This window comes from Ochotona princeps, chromosome 5, assembly GCF_030435755.1.
Source record: "Ochotona princeps isolate mOchPri1 chromosome 5, mOchPri1.hap1, whole genome shotgun sequence".
Taxonomy (NCBI): Eukaryota; Metazoa; Chordata; class Mammalia; order Lagomorpha; family Ochotonidae; genus Ochotona; species Ochotona princeps.
In genome coordinates this window covers 64,580,960-64,601,599 of record NC_080836.1, presented here as the reverse complement: position 1 = coordinate 64,601,599, position 20,640 = coordinate 64,580,960, and the positions used below count along the sequence as shown (strand labels likewise).

The following is a 20,640-nucleotide window of genomic DNA, read 5'->3' as shown; positions in this document are numbered from 1 at the left end:
GCAATATATCAAAATTCTTCAGAATTAGACATGACTGGTAGACGAGACTTGTGTTTTTTTATGCTTCTAGAAGCATTCAAATTTTTGCAAGATTATGGAAAAGAGTTGAGAATACAGAATTCTTGCCCTAAAGTGATCAAAATTCACAGTCACAGAAATGCTTCTAAATGCAAGAATTGAGAACCTCAACATAAATGTTGCTTTTTCAGTTCTCAAAGCCCAACAAGATAAGCCAGCTGAAATTGCCCTAAATTAAAATGAGATTGAAACATTTTAGATGCATACTTCACTGTTCAATATTCCTGCTCCAAGCCTCACCACTGGCCCTCTTATTCTTTTCCAAGGATATAAATTATCTATATAAACTCAAGATCAGTAAGGATGCTTAAAGCTCAGTTTCACCAATATCAACCCTTATCCTACCTACCAAAATTTCACCATACGGACTTATACGTAGACACGTCATACGTAGAATATGCAAATACTTGAATTTATATTCAAATATCACCATTACCCTTACTGAAACGTCAGGGGCAATAGACAGCCACAGAGGTCAGAAGAGTCTCAGTATAGCAAGCAGCAGCTGCAGACAGGGAAATACTCCTCACCCTCATCCTTTCTCTCATCCTTTCTCTCAGCATAGTCTGCCCCAACCTCCTTATAATCCTTCTTCAGGCCAGCCAAGTCCTCACCAGCCTCAGAAAAACTTTCCCTCCTCCATGCCCTCACCCACATACCAGTGAACAAAGGCATGCCTGGCATACATCAGGTCAAACTTGTGGTTCAGATGAGCTCAGGCCTCGGCAATGGCTGTGGTGTTGCTCAGCATGCACACAGCTCGCAGGACACTGGCCAGGTCTCCACCAGGCACCACAGTAGGAGGCTGGAAATTAATGCCAACCTTAAAGCCAGTGGGGCACCAATCCACAAACTGGATACTACACTTGGTCTTGATGGTAGTGATGGCAGCACTGACATCTTTAGGAACCCTATCACTACAGTACAGCAGGAAGCAAGCCATGTTTTTATTTTGGCAAGGGTCAGATTTCACCATCTGGTTGGCTGGCTCAAAGCAAGCATTGGTGATCTCTGCTACAGAGAGCTGTTCATGATTGACTTTCTCAGCAGAGATGACAGGGGCCAGAGGGAAGTGGATGTGGAGAGAGGGTACCAGATTGATCTGTACTTCTTTCAGGTCAACATTCAGGGCTCCCTCAAACTGGAGAGAGGCAGTAATGGAGGACACAACCTGGCTCACAGGCAGGTCAGGTTAGTGTAGGTGGGGTGTCCAATACCAAGGTTTCTATATACATGCACAACTACACTCTCATACTATTTGAAGATACATAACTTTTGCTTCTCATATCAAATTATTTTTTTAAGTCAGATATACAGAGAGAAAGAGAGACAGAGAGGAAGATCTTCCATCAGCTGTTTCACTCCCCAAGTGGTCGCCTTCTCTGGATCTCCCACGCGGGTACAGGTTCCCAAATCCTTGACTGCTTTCTCAGGCCACAAGGAGAGAGCTTGATGAGAAACAGGGCCACAGAGATTAGAACCAGTGCCATATGCGATCCCAATGCATGCAAGGCAAAAACTTTAGCCACTAGACTACCACACCAAGCCCCCAAATAATTGTACTTAAAAGCATTTTTAAAAGCATTTAAGGTGCCACTGTAGAATTATTGAACTTTGTCAGATGCTATATTTGGAAATCTGCATATATTATCTCATTCAACTTTAATTATTTAACTTTTCGGCTTACAGATTTTAAAAATCAAGTCTTAAAAGGTAACACCCAAGAATACATGTCAGATAGTGGATCTTGTTTCACCACCAAATTTGTAAAGTTCTAAAACCTATGTTACTAACATTCACCAGTTAATGACATATTTTTGACACAGAACATTTTTTTTCAGGTGCCTTTCCAAACTCAATTAACAACTGCTGTCTTGCTATCCATGCCTAATGGTCTTCCTGATATTCCTGGTGAGTCTGTGAGTTATGCTCAGTGTCTCAAATATGGAAAAAGTGTCCAAAAGTAAACATGTGAATATATCACTGAACCAATTTTCACTGATTCCCAAGATTTTCATTATTATTAACAGTCCTCTATTGGGACTTTTATTGCATTGTGAAACTTTGTGGTATTCTAACTGATCTTATCACTATGAGGAATGTTTGAAATTATCAATTATTTTTTGAAGAGCATTGTTAGTCAATACAGTGCTAGACATTGCACACACAATGAGTCTGACAGTCATGGTTGCCTTAGGAAACATGAGGTTTAATGAAAAATGCACCTAAGGAGAAAAAAATTCAAAACATGCTAAAATAGAAAGGAAGAAGCAAACAAAGCTGAGTCCCAGACAAAACTAGGGAATGACTTAATGGGAAAAATGATGTCAAGGTGAGCCAATAAAAAAGAGGGAGAAAAAATGCTCCAGGCATTGCAAACAGTACTGAGAAGTGGACAAATAATTAAGATATATAAGAACAGGACTTTGTGAGTTCTTTCATGTGAGGCTTCAGATAAGGATGGAAAACAGTTTGTGGAGGGCCTCTTTTTTTAATTTATTTTATTTTTATTGCAAAGTCAGATATACAGAGAGAATCAGAGTCAGAGAGTAAGATCTTTGGTCCGATGATTCACTCAGAGCTGCGACAATCCAAAGCCAGGGCTTCCCTTTGTAGGACTGCAGCATGTGCTGGTTTATGTGGAGAGCTAGGTACAGTGATGGGATGAGCCAGGCTGGACCACGGAACTCAACTGTCAGGAACCCATCTGACACAGGGCTGGGACTGGGAGAAGGCTGGGCTGGGCCAGGCTGAAGGCACATACAAGGGCCATATCTGAGGGCAGCCATGCCAAGCAGGGCAACTGCACTAGATGGCACATGTGAGATCCAGGGCTATGAGCATGGTTGGTAGGGGAACATGGGGAATTCCCTTACAAGTCTGCAGGTCCCTCTGGGGGGCACAGAAGCCATGGCTGGGGGCGGGCCAGGCCAGGCCAGGCAAGGATGCAGGACTCATCAGCATTTGTGTGGGCTGAGTCTTGGGACAGGCCAGATTGGGCCAGGCCTTAGCCCCTGCTGGCATGCACAAGAACCAGGACAGGGTCACACTTGGCTGGGATGGACTGAAATACCTGCCAGACAGAGCTGAGAATGTGAGTGGGCCATGACAGGCTGAGTTGAACCCCCTCCAGCATGGGAAAGACCTGTGGCTGGAAATAGGCCTGGTACGAGGACTCTGGTGACTTCCCTGCTAAGCAGCAGGTTCCACTAATGAGTGCGAGATCACTGGAATGGACCAGGCTGGGAAAGGCTGCAGCACACATCGACATCCATGTGGCATAAGTCTGGGAGGAGTATCCACTGGTGCTCATGAGAGCCAGAATGGGTATGGGACAGGCTGAGCTAGGCTCTAGTATTCATCAGTAAGAACTAGAATCAGTGCAGGTTAGTCAGCCCGGGCCTCAGTACCAGCTTGTCAGTTTGGGCAGCAGCACCTGATATAAAACAGAAAATCCAGGGTTGGGAGTGGGCTTGAAAGAAGACCTTAAGGAACTCCCCTGTTAGGCATAGCTCTCACGGTGAGCACAAGAGCCAGGTTTGGGAGCAAGTTAGACCAGGCTGGGCTGTAACACCTGTTAGTACATGTGTGAGCTGGGTGTGTGGGCAGGCCAAACAGGGCCAGTCCACAGCACAGGCCTGGAACGTGCCTGGCTGAGGAACTGTGGGCACTCCCCTGTTAGGCTGTACATATCACTGGTAAGCACAGGCTGGATAAGGTAGCCACACCTATTGGCACACATGAGGGCTGGGCCTGGAGGAAGATCAGGCTGAAATAAGCCAAAGTACCCATGAGTGTGCATGAGAGACAGATGGAATGCAGGCTGGGCTGGACTAGCCCACAGCAGAGGCTGGCAAAAACAAACAAAAAATGAAGGCTGGGGGTAGGCATGGTGAGGGTCACTGGGGATCACCCTGACTAGGCCATAGCACCTCCTGTACGCATGAGGACCAGATCTGTGGCAGGCTAGCTCGGTTGGGCTGCAGCACCTATTGGTTCATGTGAGATATGGGGCTGAGGAGGAACTGACATATATCAGCTGCATTGACAGGTACGTGTACTGGCCAGTGCAGGTGACAGACCACATCTGACCCTGCACAGGCTAGCACACATGAGAGTCAGATCTAAGGTCACTCCATGCTATGCTTCCTAGGGGTTCTGCCCAACTGTATTAGTGACTCAGATCCTGGCTACAGGAAAAAAAAAATCACAGGATCTGTAGCCCCACCTTGGGGTACATGTATCAGGACTGGCCCTTCTCAGTTGCTAATGCCTGTACCTGGACAGCATATCCAGATGCACAAGGGGTACAGGACAGCCAGCTCATCAGGGCTAGCAGGGAATGTTGACTGCTTCATCAAAGGACGGAAGGCAGAATAGGCTGGACAATTCTGGCCAAGCTTTGCAACATGTTCCTGGCTCTGTGGAGATACCAAGATGTGGCAGTAGATCAGCAGACCTTGAAAAGATTTTCTCAACCCTGGAGCAACAAAACCAAAAACTTCTCAGAACTATCAAAACCACTCAAGTAACACACTCGAAACACTCTTCTCACATCAGGGTCTCTAGGGCATCTTCAAACCACCATTCCCCATCCCTGGGGGCTGACATGGTTTGACACCAAGGAATGGTCCTTTTCCCCCACTTTCCTGTGGACATACGAAGAAAAAAAACGGACTGAAACATGTGTCCCACCAACCTTCTTCCATACCTGACCCTCCCCACCTATTCAGAGGCATGCATCACCCTGAACTATGTAAACAACATTTAAAAAATAATAAATACTAATAAAGCTGGGAAACTGATTAGCTAAGGACAGGCACAGTCCATACTCATTTTGATATATCACTTGAGGTAACTTTTGGAAAAGAAGTCACATAGGATGCAGGAACACCTAGCAGAACCTACTACAACTATCAGGTAGAGAATCAGCAGTCGCCCAAATGAAGGTGCCAAGTGGAATCATACTGAGAAAAGGAAAGCTGAGTAAAAAGCTAATGGTGATACATAACGGTTACAAAAGTTTTAAGAGAAGGGGGAAACAGGAAAAAACTGATATTTCAGCAGAAATGAAAAAAGAGGCAGTTTGTAGTTTGGGAAAAGTGAAGCATGTTGTAAACATGTAAAACACATGGACACACTGGAGGGAATGGTGTTTGATGTAACGGTTGAGACTCCATTTGAGAGGTCTGCATTCCACACTGAAGTGGCTATGCTTGAGTTCCAACTCTGCTCCCAAGCGCGGCTTCCTGCTAATGTACACCGTATCAGTTAGAATGTGATGGCTGAAGTGTTTAGATACCAGCTGCTCACGTGGGAGGCCTTGATTGAGTTTTGGCCTCCTGGCTTTGGCCTGACATAGCCCTGGTTTTATTGGGCACTTCAAGAATGAACCAATGAATGGGAGAGCTCTCTGTTTCTCTTATGCCTTTCAAAATCATAAAATCTTTTTTAAAAAAGATTTTCTTTGAATAAAAAAATATTGTAAAGAATGGCAGCATGAAATAATTAGCAAAATAAGGCCAGTGTAGCATGACTGAGTATTCAGGCGCAATTAAAAATGAACAACCAATGCCAGTAACATCTAGGTTTGCCTTTAGGTAGATTTCAGGGTTGCTCATTTATCCTCCCATAAAGACATGCAGGGGACCGCCAGATCCAGGTTCAATTTTGTGCTGGTAGATAAAACAGACAGCGAAGCAATCAAGCAGAAGAAATGAGAATTGGAAACAATAGAAGGTTCCATATTTCAAAAACAGATGTAGTAAAGTAATTAAACCACAGAATTTAAACTGTGACCCTTAATCTTGACTGCTCCTTGGTGTCAACTCAGAAACCTTTAAATAAATTATTTTTACATCTCTCCTCCAGATATTGTAATCTAACAAACCCGGGGTTAGGCCTCATCAGGCCGTAAAGATTTGCAAAATTTCATGGGGGTAACTATTGTTCTACGTGCAACCATTGAGCTAATAAGTATACATGATTAAGAATAGTTTCTTTTACTTTAACATTTTAAAGTAGAATAAGTGATGTAGGACAAAAGGGCTCAGGACGTAGCTCTGCAAGGATGTGAAAATCAAGGACCAGGGCAGAAAGCCAAATGAATCATCCACTTGGACACTAAAGCCAAGCAAGGTAATTGCAAAATAAGAATTCGAAAAAGATTATCTGCTGCCAAGTTTTAAGTTAGTGTTAAGTTTAAAAGACAAATAGGTGATTAGTGTTTATAGCCCCACTAAATTAGGAATTTTTGTTTGTTTTCTTGTGGGTTTTCTGTTTTGTTTTGTTTTTGCTTTTAGTTTGCTAAACTTTCTATTTGGTGGAATATTAAACCCTTGACTACAATGTAAATTTAACATACATTATCTCAAAAACTAAAAAGGAAAAAAGGAAACAAAAGGAATAGAGTAGATAGGAAGAAGGGATAAAGAAGAGAATATCATTCATTCTTGGAATAACTACGAACTATATTGAATCTGTCAAAAACTGAAAATTTAATAAAAAGAAAATTAAAAATAAAATCAGAAATTATACAAGTAAATTAATTCTAAAAAGGATAAACATAAATCAAGTGTTGATGATTCATTACACAAATTACACAATATATTTTCTGGAACATAAAAATTCTTTTATATTTATTATAAAACATTTGCTTGGTTAATATTTTTACATATAATTTATAAAGATGTTAAAATCTATTAAGCTGAAGGTGTAACATCAATAAATTCAAATGATTTCACTGGATGTCCAGGGGATGAAAATAAGATGCTACTGTATTCATGATCTATAAAAGAAAATTATATAGGAAAAAATCAGTCTTAAGAACAGGCAAATGACCTTTTTATGCATATGGATTAGGTCTTTATTCTAGAGGAAATGAATTCTCTCCCATCTACTTATTCACTCTGCAAATGTCCAATGTGAATAGAACCTGGCTGGATCAATACCAGGAAACAGCAACTCAGTCAGATCTCCCAGGTGGATGGCAGGTATTCAAAAACTAACCATCAGCACTATCTGTCCACACTGACAAGAAGCTGGGATCTAGTGTCAGAGAAGGAATCTAAGCCAAGAACTCCAATATGGCACACAGACATTTCAGCCAGCACCTAAATGGCTAGGTCAAATGCTTTTCTCTATGGGTGGATATCTTAACACAAGTAAATATGTCTGCCCTTTGTTCGAAGTTTATATTCATCTTGCAAGAAACTAGTACTTCCTCTGCCCTAGACTTACCTACTTCAAGTCATTTTGTTAAGGCTTATAGTGGGAAGGCATTGAATTTCTAGCATTTTTTAATCCTAATTCCTAGATATTGCCCCATCAGTTCTCAACAGTTAGTCCATAGGACAGACAGAAATGTAACACTCTAAATTGTCTGACAGTGTTACAATAGGAATTGTTTATAATTAGGTTAGAATTAAGTATGTGGCATTTTACAAGACCCTTATTCAGTAAGACTATCAAGATGAGGTTCTTTAGATATCAGTAGATAATTTTCTTTGATTCAGGTTTATTTTACATCAAAATTTTAAGTATTTTGAACAATTCTTGAATTTTCTCTTTAAATGTTAATGTGTCCCACAGAATTATACTACATATTTTAAAGCCAATTTATTCCTGCTTTTCAAATGTTTTATTGGAAAGGTAGATATACAGAGAGAAGGAGAGAAAGAGAGAGAAGGTTTTCTACCCACTGGTCCACTCCCTAAATGGCTACAATGGCCAGGGATGGGCTGCTTCGAAGCTGGGTGCCAGGAACCAGAGCTTCTTCTGGATCTCTCACGTGAGTGGAGGGTCCCAAAGAGTTGGGCCATCTTCCTTTGCTTTCCCAGGTCATAAACCGGGAGATGGATTGGAAATGGTGAAGCAGGACACAAATCAATGCTCATGCGGGATGTTGGCACAAGAGGGTGGGGGATTAGCCTGTCGAGCTACTATTCCAGGCCCCTAATTTATTTCTTAAACTAAACAAAAGACATTTGTTTTAAAATATTTTGCCCCCCCTTCAGGATTTTTTGATAATTTTGGCAATTCTGATACACCCACAAATTTACTAAGAGCCTGTGAACATGACTGACTAGGAAAAAATCACTAAACATAATCATAGACTCCAATTTCCCAAATATGTTTTCATGGACTAAATAGAGCTGTAAAAATCTAATGAATTCAAACCTTCCCCTACAGTGATTAAATGCAACTTCTGTTCTTAAGTTCACCCTAACTTGAAGTACAGCAGAAGAAGGTGCAGGTGCAGTCATTTGCCCCAACAGTTAAGATGCAAGGGCACCCTGAGAACATGGGTTGGCTAGTTAGCTCTGGTTTCTACCTGCAGCCTCCTGGGGATACCAAGAGATGCAGGTCATAGAAGGAATTGATGATAGCTTAAGTAATTAGGTTTCTGCCACCCCTGTGAAATATCTAAATTGAGTTTCTGGCTTCGAGATTTGTCTTGGCCCAATCCGAGCCCTTGTGCATACTTAAGGAGCAAACAAGCAAATGAGAATCAATCTCTCTCTCTCTCTCTCTCTCTCTCTCTCTCTCTCTCTCTCTCTGTCTCAAATAAGAACAATATTAATATTTAAATAAGGTCCAAAATAGACTAGATCTCAACCATAATAAATATACTTATAATCATGAAGAAGCACTGGCCCACTAAAACAGCATCAAGTAGACAGTGTTTACTAGTGCAGTCTTATTTCTATTGTAGAGAAACTGCCAAATCCTCCAGCAAAATATGTAACATATTGTGATCTCATGAGTACCAAGTGTAAGTCTGGCTATTTGTGAAAAAGAACATTCTGGCCTGAGAAAAGAAGTACAGGTTTATGTTGGTTGTTTTATTTTTTATTGTCAAATAATACACTAGCTTTCTTATTTACATACTTTAGCCTCCTGTGAGTTTAGTCAGTGTGTGAGTCATGTAACCCATCTGACTAATTATAGGGTATTGACACGATTCCGCCTTCGGCCTTATAAAGCTTGACCAGAATGAGGTCACCAATGTTTAATTCCACATTTTGTGTGCTTCTGACTCTTAGCATTTGACCAATAACTTACCCAGTCTCAACACTTCCAAACTCCCAGGATGAATATTTTATACAAAGAATCAGATACAAAGCAAATCATAGCAGTTCACTATCTGCTGACCAAGATGTCTCAATGTAATTGTCTTAACATTATTATTTCAACACTCATATTAAGACTTTGTCCTTCCACACTTTGTTTACACAGAAAAATTACCAGTTACATACTTATTTTTATTATAACAATGCTATTACAAAAATTGTATTTTCTGCAAGTAAAATTATTTTGAATATGATGGTGAAGAGCGGAGGCAATACAGAGTATTTTTGTAGCAGCATTTTAAAGCTATTTCAACATCGTAATGATAAATCGAGAGCAATGTGCTCTGTGCAGCATCCTTACTCCTTTAGTGCCATGGCAGGAAAGGGACAAATGGATTGTTCAATACTAAAACTTCTATTCACAAGGTCTGAATAAAGCCTATGAGATGCCAAGACAGTGCTTGCATTTTCCTTACTTCATCGGAATCCTTTACACTCACAACTCACAAACACAACTGAATATAAAGTTGGATATTTTATCAGCTTTTGAATCACACAACTGTACAAATCAAGAAAGTTGAGAAAAGAAGGTATTTGCGGGCCCAGTGGTGTGGCCTAGCGGCTAAAGTCCTCGCCTTGAAAGCCCCGGGATCCCATATGGGCGGCTCCACTTTCCATCCAGCTCCCTGCTTGTGGCCTGGGAAAGCAGTTGAGGACGGCCCAATGCATTGGGACACTGCTCCCGCGTGGGAGACCTGGAGGAGGTTCCTGGTTCCCAGCTTCGGATCAGCGCTCACCAGCCCGTTGCGGCTCACTTGGGGAGTGAATCATTGGACGGAATATCTTCCTCTCTGTTTCTCCTCCTCTCTGTATATCTGACTTTGTAACAAAATAAATAAATCTTTAAAAAAAAAAAGAAGGTATTGGCCTATAAATAATTATTATATGAGTTTACAGAGTGAAAAGAAAGAGTAAAGTTTAGACTCACACCTCTTAAGGTTGCAGGAATCCTGCCCATTTAATTACTGCCAAATCAAAGTATGGGAATGATTGTGATGAAAAACTCCAGGAAGCCAAGAGAGTGTTAGGAGTAGGGTGGGCAGAGAACAGGCAAGCCAAAAATTCCCTACTGCCACAACATAAAGGGGAAAAACTACAGACTCCTATATACAGTAATCTCAAGTGAACATCACTTCACCCATGATCAGCTTTATGATTTTTACATAATCCTTAATTTTCTAAATTGTGGAGCGCAGATACTTAAAATAAGTAAATGTCAAAGTTATTGATTGATTAGCACAGAATAGGTCCTCAGTAAGGTATAGTTATTATTGTTAAATATTATGGAAAAAATATTTCTAGATCATCTGTAAAAGATAGTTTGTGTGTCTTTGTAAGAACACGATCTTTCTAATTTGTAAGTTTGGTAGTCATTTATCCAGTATTTTCACTGAAAGAATTTTAAAATGCTTCACTTAATGGTTATTTCTTTTACTTAGTACCAAAACCATCCTGGTTTTTATGAAGTTATTTTCTAATGAACAGTACTGTGCCATAGCAAGTTAAGCTGCCACCTGCAACACTAGAATCCCAAATGGGCACTAATAATTTCCTGGCTGCTCCATTTCTGATCCAGCATGCTGTTAATGGCCTGGGAAAGCAATAGGAGACAGCCCAATTACTTGGGTCCCTGCACCCATGTGGGAAACCCAAACGAAGATCCCAGCCCCTCACTTCAGTTTGACCTAGCCCTGGCTATTGCAGCTATTCTGGAAGTGAACCACATGTGGAAGACGTCTCTCACCCTCCCTCTTTCTCACTGTTTCTTTTTCTCTCCCTCTTCCTCCCCATCTCTCTCATCCTCTCTATGTAACTACCATTCAAATATTTTTAACAGTCCATTTACCTACAATAATCTAGTAACTTATTTTTTATTTCACATGTATCCCTTTGGATCAATAATTAAGAGTTTCATGAACAATACCTTGGGCTCAGTCTAACAATAGAAATTGCATATTCAACCTGCTACATTTGTTGAAACAAATATTCTTAATCACTAGACCATTTATTTCCTTGTCAGAATAATATACATAAGCCTCATTTTATTTTCTAAATACTAATTTTCTCGGGCATTGCAATTCCCTGGAATTTAGAGTCATTCCAAAATTTGCTCAGCCTTAGATTTTTTTCATTATCTAATTGTAAAACAAAAATGTGTTTTGTAGGAGTCTCCTGCTAGACAGTAAAAGGTAAAATTTAATGCTCGTTAATCAACGATTTTAGGATATTGTTTTTTTAAGACTGGTAATATAGAAGGTCACTGTGTGATTATATATAAACAAACCTTAATTCAGTTAAATTTCACCTACCTTTCATTATTGTCAGTGTCATTTCTAAATTTATGTATAGAGAGATACCAGAATAAAAGCCTATATTGTAAAAACAAAGGTCACAGAATTTATAAGGACAAAAATGAGATACCTTCTCTAGTTCTACCAAAATTTAATTCAGTAATTTTTGTGATGTACTTGCCTATATACTGCTTCAATTACTCACCTATAATTTGTAAATTATATATACTTCCCAGAATGTGGGGCAAGTTAAATTTTAAAAATCTATAAAGAGCCTAGCCTTTAATAAGAATTCAACAAATGTTAGGTAACTATGTTCCTTCATTGTTTTCTTTCTTTTTAATAATATCTATGTTCCCCTGCTTTTGGCATTGAAATAATGGTCCATTGAAGGAAACCCTAAATTAAAATCACAGTGTTAACTAACAGCCCATAAATGTCATTCACAAGGAACTCCATATCATTCTTAGAGAGATTTCATATACCTCCAAGAGTTGTGAGAAACTTTAATCTGAAAGTCCCATTGCTTCCTGAAGCAGAAGCAACTGGAACACTGAGGAGGTGGTGGGGGCAGAGGAAGAAGAAAAGGAATACAAGAAGAATGAGGATATGTAGGAATAATAAAACAGAATGTCTTTAGATTCAAGAGAGCATGGGATAATTTCCTGAGGACCACAAGTACTCTGCAACAAATAGTTCTTTAAGCCTGAAATATGAAGTTTTTTCCCAAAGACCAAGTCCTTCCTAAGTATGCTGCAACATTTGCTCCATAATTCAAAGGCAGAGGTAAACATAATTACAAGTTCTTCAAACTGTGCTTTTAAATAAACAATCAGATGGTTACTTTTGCAACTACTATAATTAATTATAATAAAACACTAGTACAGTATTAAAATAACATTGCAGAAATGTTGACTTCTTGATACTTACTATGTAAGTTTGACATATGGAGTAAAACCGTTAGCATACCAATTGTCATTAGAATTTTAAAAGCAAGGAAAACATTTCTAAACTGTCCAGAAGCTGCTAGCTATGCGTGTGCAATACCAATGCAAGGAAAATCTTATTTTCACATTTAGGATGAACAAAGCAGGTTACTAACAAACCTCCAGGGGTTACTTCTAAAATTTGTTAGGGTGAGGGTAGGAAGAGGAAATAACGTACCACTGACTCGCACACTCAGATCTAAGAGCTCCAAGTGTAAGCACTCCACCCACACACAGCTGCATGGCCCAATTTAAGCATGTGATCTTGAGAGAGAAAAATTGGGGGGGGGAAAGGAGAGATTGCACAATTCCTGCGATTTCAGCCAAAGTGCTCCGCAGCTTGCCCTAGACACCCTGGATCTGGCTCTCCAGACAAGCTGAAAGGGTTTTCCTTGATCTCCGCAAAGCCAGAAAAAGGGCAGCTCTAACAGCCAAATGATTCTCCTGGGTCAGACAGACCCACGTTCAACAGCCTCAGAACATCTGGGATGCAGCAAAGACTCCTCTATGCTGTGTCCAGCATTGGTCCAACACAAAACTAAACTTGTTAAATCATATTTTTTCGTTTAGATATTCCCACGGATAACTCCTCCCACACCAAAAAAATCTTGGCTGCAGTTTTTGAATCAAGCTGCAACTTTAAGTTCCTCTTTTCTATCACATAGATTTTTTTAAAAAATTCCTTACATAAACATCTTAAGCATACTTATTCAATATTAAACTATGTGAACACATTGCTTTAAATATGAAGAAAAAAAGAGGGAATTCCTCAATGGTAAAACTTGATAGAGTGAACAGAAATTTTGAGCCATAATAGAATTATTAAGACATCATTATTCCTCACACCTGGCATGATGGCTCAATGGCAAAATCCTTACCTTGCAAGCTCTGGGATCCATAATGGGCACCAGCCTATGTCCCTGCTTGCGGCCTGGGAAAACAGTCGAGAACAGCCCACAGCCTTGAGACTCTGTATCCATATGGGAGACCCGGAAGAAGCTCCTGGCTCCTGGCTTCGAATTAGCTCAGCTCCGGCTATTGTGGCTACTTGGAGAGTGAACCAGCAGACGAAAGATCTTTCTCTCTGTATCTCCTTCTCTCTGGAAAGCTGGATTTCCGATAAAAATAAATAGAAAAAGAAAAAACAGAAATGGTTACTCTTAAGAAAATAAACCTGATTCTTTATTCCACATGATGCTCTTTGGCAAAAGGTAACCTAATAGATTCACTAGTTTAAAAAAAATCTGGTTGTTAAATCCTCTCCTTTAAATAAATGAGATGAGAAGGAACAAAAAGGCAGAAAGGGAGAAAGCACAGAAAGCATTAGGGAAAGAGGAAGGAGGGGAGAAAGTCAGAGGGAGTCAGTGAGAGAAGCAGTGCTATTTCTTGCCATACGTGTCAGAGATTGCACAGTCATATTCCTGGGTATGATGACCACTGTTCTGAATACCAGAATTTTTGTGTTTGGTTCTGATGTAAGAAAGAAGCTGACTTTCAAGAAAGACCTGAGGTGGCCAGCCCCTATTGATAGTTCTTCCCTACTACAGCCCTGCCTACAACACCCAAACCCTTCCCTTCCAATTGGAAAACAACTTCTGTAGAACATCTGCTCAGAATTGGCACAGGCCAAAAATAAACAATATGGCTGCCAGAAGCATCCCTGCAACGACCTTTCGCTAACTGCAGTGTCATTATCATAAAATTACAAACACTGACACTCCAGCTTTCATGGTGCACCTGATAACCGTGATGCTTTCCAAATTTTCAAAAATGGGTTGTACTCAGTCCCCTTGTGAATTTTTTATTAAAATCTACCACCCCTCAAAACAAATTTACCCCAGACATACCCCCTTGTACTCCTCTAAGTCACATGAAGGAATGGTTCCAAACATTTGTTGGAATATGCCCTCCATAACAGAAATATTACTTTAAACCAGATTAAAAGTCCTGACTGAAATAAGTAAAATAAAATCAATGAGTTGTGAAACACACAAATTTCCCTTGTGACAAAATTTTTAACATTCAATAGAAACACCCTTCTCTTTTGAAATAAGAGGATAGGAATTTTTATTACATAAAACAAAGGGAAACAATTTCTAAATGATTAAGAAAATTTTGATCATATGCTTTGAGAAATTGTGCAATTTCCTAACAACTATATTTTAACTTAACTTTTATTTTCCCATTTTAAAATTGGAGTCATCATTCCAAAGGAAGAAACTAATATGACCACTTTTACCATGTGTTTATTCAATATTTAAAGATTTCTAAGTGTTTTCTGCTGAAATCTACTCACTCATTTCCAGTTTGGTCAGTAATATTATTAGCACTAATATTCTCCTAGCACAGCTCTAACAGTCTTTAACCCGCTTGACACTTTTCCTGTATTTGTGCTCTGTTTAACACAAGCATGCCTGCGACTTCCTGTGTGATGGCGATAACGTATGCCTGGCTTTGTTGTTGGCACTGGAGAGAAGAGGAAGACAATGCCCTCTGACCTTTGTAAAGTAGAATAAAGCTTATCAGATCCTTGCCAGATATCATTAAAGGAAATGGGCTGAGAAGTCTGCCTCTGATAAGAAGCATATATTTTAGAAAACTGCCACAGCTAATCCTCTTTGTTATGGCACTAGAAAAATCACTTCTGCAAATTTCAGTCCTTCCACACAGTGAAGCCAAACCAAGGCAAGCTGAAGAAAGTAACAAGGAAACTATCACAGGGCATAAATTGGCTTCATAACAATCATTATGGCAGCGTTCTTCACCAAAAGAATTCACTTGATATAATTATTGCAAATTTATTCTGAAGTCATTAAGTTTTTGAAGATCAAAAGATAAGGTAGATTTCATAACCTCTTATGAAACAAAACATACAACTGATCTGCATTTAAGTTCCCATTAAGCTTATTCAATTTCTCAGAAGATTTCAACAAGTAGAAAATTGATAGTCATACTTTCAAATTTTCTTTCTTCTTCCATCCCTATCCTAAAGGCTATACCTTTCTTCTGTCCCAAGAAGATACTATGCAGCTATAGCACATCAGGGTCATGAAATGAAAGGTGTTTCTATGCCAAACAGACATTGTAACAGAACAGAAGAACAGGAGGCACCTGGAGGAAAATGATTAACTATGCCTTCAAGTAAAGAAGGAAGCTGCTATGAAACTTCAACATATTATCTTACAGCCAATTACAATCCATTCAGGGAGACTTTTATGCTTTCAGGAGAAGCCTGAATTCTAGACTTCTATATAAAATAATTAAGTTTTAAAATGTTCCAATGTATTTAGTATTTTTTTATAAACACTGAGCTAGAGAAGCAAAAAAAATGGATCTATTAACTGAACTTGGTCCATCATTTTACAATTTCTTCTCTATGATGAACTAAAAGACACAGTCAACCTTCCAAAATTACACTGATGGGTAAGTTGATAAACTTACTTTTAGTGACTTACTTTATTTTAATATTCTCAGGCCAGTGAAGCAATACAGGTTCTAGAGGTTCTTTCTCTTTGAATAGAGAAAAATGAAACCAGTGAGAACTCTAATAGAATAGAAATAGACCAATTCTGTCCTGCACCTTAAGGTAAAGACAAAGACATAAGACTGGTTCGATTTCTAGTTCTGCTCATTAAGTGAAGAAACTACACTGGGATTTGTGTCAAACCTCATGGTCATAGGAACGAGGGCATATTCAACAGATATGTCCTTAGAGGCATCTTCTTCAATTATTAAGTTGGATAACACAACAGGAATTTATGGGCCCGGCAGCATGGCCCAGTGGCTGAAGTCCTTGCCTTGAACGCCCCGGGATCCCATATGGGCGCCGGTTCTGGTCCCCAGCAGCTCCACTTCCCATCCAGCTCCCTGCTTGTGGCCTGGGAAGACAGTCGAGGATGGCTCAATGCATTGGGACCCTGCACCCGTGTGGGAGATCCGGAAGAGGTTCCTGGTTCCCGGCTTCGGATCGGCACAGCACCGGCCGTGGCGACTCACTTGGGGAGTGAATCATCGGACGGAAGATCTTCCTCTCTGTCTCTCCTCTCTGTATATCTGACTTTGTAATAAAAATAAATAAATCTTCAAAAAAAAAGACAACAGGAATTTATACATCAGATTCAAGCTTCATTTTAAAAATCAGACAAAATAAAATGTATTCCAGGTCCGGTGCTATAGCCTAAGTGGCTAAATCCTTACCTTGCATGCGCTGGGATTCCATACACATGCCAGTTTATTTCCTGACTGTTTCACATCCCATCCAGCTCTCTGCCTGTGGCCTGGGAAAGCAGTAGAGGATGGCCAAAAGCCCTAGGACCCTGCATCAATGTGGGAGACCCAGAAGAAGCTCTGACCAATGTGGCTACTTGGGGAGTGAACCAGCGAACAGAAAATCTCTCTGTATCTCTTTCTCTCTGTAGATCTGTCTTTCCAATAAAAATAAATAAATTTTTTTAAAGAGTTTTCCATTCAGAGATGATTTCATGCAAATATAAAAGCAGTTAATTAAACCTGGTAGAAAATGTACTGAGTCTCACTGCCTCATAACCCTTCCCCTCCTGCAATGTCAAATGGCTAAGAGTGAACTCAGCTCCTGACCACTCTCTGGGGAAAGGCTCTATCTGCACACATCTGGCTTTTTAGGAGGTTGAGAAGCAAGCTTCTGTCTCAAGTTTCAATAGATTGCTGAGACAACCCAGCATACTCTAGTTGTCTGTTGCCATCTGGAATAAAAAGGTGGGCATTGTACTACTGTTCCAAAGGAACCCACACGGAACAGCAGACACACTGGCTGATACAGCTCAGTAGACACTCAAGGGTTAAAGAGTGCATGTGTGTTCTGACTTTTCAGAGTGTCTAAAGCACTGATTCTGATTCTCTGATCTCAGAGCACTGAAGGGACCCAGCCCAATCTAGATAGCTGGAGAGAACAATAGAAAATTGGACACCATGCTGTTGTTTCAAAGCACCTGTGATACAGCACACAGAGGCCAATAAACTCAGTGTTCTTTTCCTTGAAAGGCAAAGAAAGACAGACTTATGCGGAAGCTTCCTGAGGGACTGCCTTCTGTCTGTGCTGCCTCAGAATACAGACAACATCTGGCATGCTCCAGGTGCCTGAAGGCCAATGAAAAAAAAGAATATCCAAAGCTCCAGGTTTTGGAAGGGCTGTCTGAGAAACAGGTTTTTGTCCAGCCCAAGAAAGGGCAATAACATGACCTGTGGGTATTACTTGTAAAACACTAGATAAAGCTAGATAACTGAGGGCCACTGTGAACTGCAAAGAGTTCAGCAGCATGCTACTGCTGCAGCAATCATGATGCAGTAGGCTAATGCCAAAGGGAGTAAAACATTAAAAGATTTTGAAAAATAAAATTAGCAAATCTTTCCTATTCAAGAGTCTGGGAAATACACATCTGCATTATATATTTCATAGATTCTTAATCTATCAAAGTTTATTGACAAAGATCTTTCCCTGTGTAAAGTAGATACATACATACATACATACATACATACATACACACACACATACATACTTGTGGAGATGACTGTCTTCAAATGCATGAATTCCAATGCAAAGTTACAAAGAAGAAGAAAATTGGAGAAATTGAATGTGTTCGTCTGTGTTCTATTGCTTAACAAAATATCTGAGGCTGAGTACTCCATAAAGGATAAGAAGAGTCAAATCTTTCACACAATAGATAAGATGTCACTTGGATGCCTGCATACCAGATTAGAATATCCAGGTTTTGAGCTATGACTCTGCTTGTCAACTCTTTCTGCTAATACAAACCCTGAGAAGCAGAAGGCAATGGCTCAAGTGTTTTGTCCACACCTCCAATGTAGAAGACTTGGGATAAATTCTGGTTTGGGCCTGGTCCAGCCCTGACTTTCAAGAATTTGGGCAGCTGGACTAATGTGAATCACCAGTTTAAGCCCATCCTTGCAGCACTAGCACCATATATGGGTACCAGTTCAAGTCCCAACTACTACACATTCAATCCAGCTCCCTGCTAATGTTCCTTGGAAAGGAATATGGTCTGAATATCATATTTATTTAACTTTCCATTTTGGAACTGAAAGCCCAAAATTAGGTGGCTACATTTATAGCATCTCTGGTGAAAATTTCATTGTTGACAATATCACGGTGGCACAGTGTCAAAACTACACATGTAAGAATCACCTCACAACAATATATGAGGGCCCAGCACAGTAGCCTAGCAGCTGAAGTCTTCACCTTGAACATGCTGGAAACCCATATGGGTGCATGGTCGTGTCCTCGCAGCCCCACTTCCCATCCAGCTCCCTGCCTGTGGCCTGAGAAAGCAGTAGAGGACGGCCCAAAGCCTTGGGACCCTACATCTGCGTGGAAGACCTGGAAGAGTCTCCTGGCTCTTGGCTCCTGGCTTTGGATCAGTGCAGCTCAAGCAGTTGTGGCAACCTTGGGAGTGAATCAATGGACAATAGATCTTCCTCTCAATCTCTCTTCCTCTCTGTACATCTGACTTGCCAATAAAAATAAAATGAATCTTAAAAAAAAAGAATGTATAGGAACAAAATGGTCATCTTGTGATTTAACTCTATTTGTAGCTCTTGCTTTTACTCCTGTGGAACTGTTATCTTTCTACTTCTATTTTTTACTAACTGAACATTATGGGTAGTTGGACATTAAGCCTGTAATTATAACATGGATTCAAATTTTTTTTGAAAAATCAAAAAAAGGAAGATGGGGGATTTAAGGGAAGAGATAGATAAGAAGGAAGTGTGGTTATCTTCTTAAAAGTGTACCTATGAAACACATGAAGTATGTTCTGTTTGTATTTAACAATGTTTTAATGAATGAAATTTAATTTGAAATAAGAAGATCAATTCAAGGATCAGGCTTATCAATTGTACAACAACCTCTTTTGGGAAATATCTCCTTCTGTTGCATAATTAATAAATACTTCTCAAAACAACGTCCTGCTGATCTAATCGTCTCCCACTAGAACCTACCTCTTAAAGGTCCTACTACAGCTCTAGATCTACAGTCCAGGATTAATCACCAATGCATCTGAAAGGCAGCCAAGTGCCCACAAGTGCCAACTGCTTGAGTCTCTGGCACTAATGTGGGAGACTCGCATGTAGTTCCAGAGTCCTGACTTCAGCCTGGCCAAGACCTGGCTAGTATAGATATCTGAGGAATGAATCAGAAGACAGATCTCCCATACATTGTGTGTGTGCTATATGTGTGTATGTACATGTATGTATCCCTGTCTCTATAACTCTCCCTATAAAATAAAGAAATGCATCTTTAAAAAAGAAGGAAAATTATATAACATGTTTCTGAACAACAAAGAGTCAATGAGATTTTAAAAAAAGAAATCTAAATACAAATGAAAATGAAAATACAGTATACTAGACCTTATGAGAAGCAGCAGAAAAAACAATTTTAAAGGGAAATTCGTAGCAACAAATGCCCACCACAAAAAAAAAATACCATAAGTAATCAACCAACTGTTATATCTCAAGAAACAAAAAACAATAAGCTCAAAGTTAGCCAATGAAAGAAGCCAATAAAGATCAAAGTAGAAATAAATGAAATACAGTAGAAAAACTTAAGAAACTAGGAGTTGTTTGTTTTTTTGAAAATATATACAAACCAGACAACCATTAGGTAGGCTGAGAGAAGATCTAAAAATGAAAATAAATAAAATCTGAAATCCAAGAAAAGACAATACAACTGATTCATGAGAAATAGAAAGGATCGTAAGAGACAACAAAGAGCAATGATATGATCGCAAACTGGGTAGCTTAGAAAAAACACATAAATAACTCCATATGTCCAACCAAGCAAGACTAAGTGATAAAGAAACAGAAAATCTCAAAAGAGCAGTAACAAGTAAGGAGATTATATCAGTAATAAAGATCTTCCATCAAAGAAAAGCCAAGAACCAGATGGCTCCACATCTGAAGTTTATCAAACATGTAAGGAAGAAATAATACTAACCCTTTCTCAAAAACTTTCAAAAAGAAAATAAGTAAACAGGGAACACTTTTAACTCATTTAATGAAGACATTACCCTCATACCAAAAGGACCACAAAAAATACATATAGATTGGGATTCTTAGATAAAAAGGATGCAAACACCTTCCACAAAATACTGGCAAAGTAAA

General features: G+C 39.6%; 1 pseudogene; it reads right to left on the bottom strand.

The window, feature by feature from the left end:
- Positions 1 to 564: 564 nt before the first annotated feature.
- On the bottom strand, positions 565 to 4,689 carry LOC101527938 (tubulin alpha chain-like; annotated as a pseudogene).
- Positions 4,690 to 20,640: the final 15,951 nt, after the last annotated feature.